The sequence below is a fragment of the Pelobates fuscus genome, chromosome 1, assembly GCF_036172605.1.
Source record: "Pelobates fuscus isolate aPelFus1 chromosome 1, aPelFus1.pri, whole genome shotgun sequence".
NCBI lineage: Eukaryota > Metazoa > Chordata > Amphibia > Anura > Pelobatidae > Pelobates > Pelobates fuscus.
The window spans coordinates 408,317,356-408,322,387 of NC_086317.1; positions in this window are offsets into that span (position 1 = coordinate 408,317,356).

The following is a 5,032-nucleotide window of genomic DNA, read 5'->3' on the forward strand; positions in this document are numbered from 1 at the left end:
TTCCTGACCGGAAGCGGAAGTGCCGGCCGGCTGCGCGTGCGAGGTGATGTTTTTGTTTACATTCACTGTGTGCCAGTCAGGCGGGGTGAACACGCGCTGCTTGGTGGATGGCAGCTCCGTCCTACTGCGCGTCGGGGGGGGGGGTTGGGGCATTGCCAAGAGTGGGGGGAGGACGCAAAGTAAACAGTGGTGGTTTAGAGGATACCGAAAACAAAAAAATTAAGCTTGGAGAATTATTTAATTTAAGAAGTAGAACAATGCTAAAGAAATGTAAACATCAGATCCATTATCCCCTTCAGGACGGAGTCAATAGTGCACGTTCTGATCAAAATGTAAACAAAAACTGGAATTTGCGCTATATGTCTGTTCAACTGGAACTCACCTCTTTCATATTATTTGCACCCACACTTATTATATATCATTTTGTTCAGGAGAAAGAGGGCTTTCATTTCTCATGAACTATTCATATATGGAACATAACTTATTTTGAATAAAAAAAAAAAAAAATTAAGATTTAACCCCTTAAGGACCGCTGACGGTTCAGGACCGTCAGCGGTAAAACGTGCGTTTGGACCGCTGACGGTCCTGAACCGTCATAACGGTTTTGGGCAACTTACCTGATCGCCGTCGGTCCCACGGCGGCGATCAGCTCTCCTCCCGGTCCAGGGGGACTGCCTGTCTGCCCGGGCAGTCCCCCCTCGGCAGATCAGGACCCCACGGCCATGTGATCACTCGATCACATGACCGCAATAGGGGTCTGTGTATCTGCCTGCAGGGGGACTGTCTGTGCTGACAGGCAGTCTCCCTGCAAGTAAAAAATCATAAAAAAAAGTGTAAAAAAAAAGAAATCAGTGTAAAAAAAATAATAATATGTGTATATATATATGATATATATACATGTATTATATCTATATATACCTATATATAATATATGTATATATATAATATATATAATGTCACACTAAGTGTATTTTTATATTTATATATACGTATATTAATATAAAAATACACTTATATTTAAATTACACACGAATATATACAATATATATAATAACTATATATGGTATATATATATTATTATAAAATACAAATAATATGTTAATAAAAATAAATAACAAAAAATAAAAATAATTTTTAATAATTAAAAAAAAATTATATATATATATTCAATTTTATTCTAACAGTATTTTGATATATATATATATTTATATCAAAATACACTTAGAATGTAATGATATATATCTATGTATAAATAAATAAATAAAAATAATACAAAATATACATATGTCCACATACATAATTACATAAATAATTTCATAAATATACACGTAGACGTCAAATACATAAATATGTATATATATTAAAATTCTACGTGCATATTTATGTAATATTTTTACCTAATTAAGTAATTTTAATGATTGCAATTTGAGGGACCTGCCTGCCAACCCAGGCCAAAAGTCCAGATAATTTAATTTGCTAGCACTGTGTTTAACCCTGTAACTTTCTATGACACCCTAAATCCTGTACATGGGGGTACTGTTTTACTCGGGAGACTTCGCTGAACACAAATATTAGTGTTTCAAAACAGTAAAACATATCACAGCGATGATATTGTCAGTGAAAGTGAAGTTTTTTGCATTTTTCACACACAAACAGCTCTTTCACTGAGGATATTATTGCTGTGATATATTTTACTTTTCTGATACACTAATATTTGTGTTCAGCGAAGTCTCCTGAGTATAACAGTACCCCACATGTAGAGGTTTTATAGTGTTTGTGAAAGTTACAGGGTCAAATATAAGGCTTGATTTTACGTTTTTTTTTTTATTGAAATTTGTCAGATTGGTTAGGTTGCCTTTGAGAGCGTATGGTAGCCAAGGAATGAGAATTAGCCCCATGATGGCATACCATTTGCAAAAGAAGACAACCCTAGGTATTGCAAATGGGGTATGTTCAGCCTTTTTTAGTAGCCACTTAGTCACAAACACCGGCCAAAGTTAGCGTTTTTTGCATTTTTAACACACAAACAAATATAAATGCTAACTTTGGCCAGTGTTTGTGACTAGGTGGCTACTAAAAAAGACTGGACATACCCCATTTTGAATACCCTGGGTTGTCTACTTTAAAAAATATGTACATGTTAGGTGTGTTTCGGGGATTTATGACAGATAACGGTGTAACAATGTCACTATTGATACATTTAAAATATATATATATATTGAAACAGCAATTTCCTACTTGTATTTATAGGCCTATAACTTGCAAAAAAAAAGCAATAAAGCATGTAAACACTGGGTGTTTTTAAACTCGGGACAAAATTTTGAATCTATTTAGCAGTTTTTTTCATTAGCTTTTGTAGATAAGTAAAAGATTTTTCAAGTAAAAGTCCAAAAACATGTTTTTTTTTTTATTTTTCACCATATTTTTTTTTTTTTTTTTAAATACAATATATGACATAATATAAATACTGGTATGTAAAGAAAGCCCTTCTTGTCGTGAAAAAAACAATATATAACTTGTATGGGAACCGTAAATGAGAGAGCGGAAAATTACAGCTAAACACAAACACCACAAAAGTGTTAAAACTGCTCTGGTCCTTAACGTACAAACATCGCAAAAACAGGCCGGTCCTTAAGGGGTTAAGGTTTAAAAACACCCAATGGCCGGTGTTTGTGACTAAGTGGCTACTAAAAAAGGCTGAACATACCCCATTTGCAATACATTGGGTTGTCTTCTTTTGCAAATGGTATGCCATCATGGGGCTAATTCTCATTCCTTGGCTACCATACGCTCTCAAAGGCAACCTAACCAATCTGATAAATTTCAATAAAAAAAAATATAAAATCAAGCCTTATATTTTACCCTGTAACTTTCACAAACACTATAAAACCTCTACATGTGGGGTACTGTTATACTCAGGAGACTTCGCTGAACACAAATATTAGTGTATCAGAACAGTAAAATATATCACAGCAATAATATGCTCAGTGAAAGAGCTGTTTGTGTGTGAAAAATGCAAAAAACTTCACTTTCACTGACAATATCATCGCTGTGATATGTTTTACTGTTTTGAAACACTAATATTTGTGTTCAGCGAAGTCTCCCGAGTAAAATAGTACCCCCATGTACAGGATTTAGGGTGTCATAGAAAGTTACAGGGTTAAACACAGTGCTAGCAAATTCAATTATCTGGACTTTTGGCCTGGGTTGGCAGGCAGGTCCCTCAAATTGCAATCATTAAAATTACTTAATTAGGTAAAAATATTACATAAATATGCACGTAGAATTTTAATATATATACATATTTATATATTTGACGTCTACGTGTATATTTATGAAATTATTTATGTAATTAATTATGTATGTGGACATATGTATATTTCGTATTATTTTTATTTATTTATTTATACATAGATATATATATCATTACATTCTAAGTGTATTTTGATATAAATATATATATATCAATATCAAAATACTGTTAGAATAAAATTGCATATATATAATTTTTTTTTAATTATTAAAAATTATTTTTATTTTTTGTTATTTATTTTTATTAACATATTTTTTGTATTTTATAATAATATATATATACCATATATATAGTTATTGTATATATTCGTGTGTAATTTAAATATAAGTGTATTTTTATATTAATATAAGTATATATAAATATAAAAATACACTTAGTATGACATTATATATATGATATATGTACATATATTATATATAGGTATATATAGATATAATACATGTGTATATATATATATATATATATATATATATATATATATCGTATATATATATATATATATATATATATATATACACACACACACATATTATTTATTTTCTTTTACACTTTATTTTTGATTTTACACTTGCAGGGAGACTGCCTGTCAGCACAGACAGTCCCCCTGCAGGCAGACACATGGACACCCAGGGGTCAAGTCCTGGGGAAAAAAGTGTGGGAACTCCCCCCCCCAAAAAAAAAAAACCCCAAACACTTGTATGCATATATAAACGCGTGCACACACATACACTCACAGACGCACACATACACAGACACTCACACAGTGGTGTATTTTAATTTTGTGCTGCCCTAGGCATGACTATACCTGAGCACCCCCCTAACCTAAATTTACCACCCCTTCCTGGCAAGGGCGCACCGCTTCCTGATTAAGAACCCACCCCTTCCTCTTAAGACTCCACCTTTTCCTACTCCTTTTAAAGAAATACTATAGTGCCAGGAAAACAAAGGTGTTTTCCTGGCACTATAATTCCCTATAGTGCCCCCATCCCCCACTCAACACTGAAGGGGTTAAAATCCTATGGGTAATTAGCAGATGCTGGATGTCCTCATGCACAGGGTGGGGACGTCCAGCATCAGTTAGGCGACTTTTGGTCACCTAACCACCCGAAAGTCCCTCTAGTGGCTGTCTGGTAGACAGCCAGTAGAGGTGGAGTTACCCCTCAAGGTAATTATTGCAGTTTCTGAGAAACCGCAATAATTACACTTGCAGGTTTAAGGGGACTGGGGCACTGCACCCAGACCACTTTAATGAGCTAATGTTGTCTGGGTGCCTATAGTGTCCCTTTAAGCACACTCTCTGACAGACACCCACACTGGTAGATACACACTGACAGTAACAGACACACTCAATGACAAACACACAGACGTCACTGATTTGACACGCACACATTCACTGACACACACTCATTCATTGACAGAGAGACACACACAAACACACTGACAGACACACACTAATAGTCACACACACACTAAATGACAGACTCTCACTGATTTGACAGACACTTACAAACATACACTAAGAGAAGCACATACACGCAAACATACACTAACAGAAGCACACACACGTGCATACACTAACAGAAGCACATACACTCATACGCACACACACGTGCATACACTAACAGAAGCACATACACGCAAACATGAAAAAGAGAAAGAGACTGGATAGGGATAGAAGAAAACTCCTCCCCCTTCAAGTCCCTATACCCCAAGGAGACA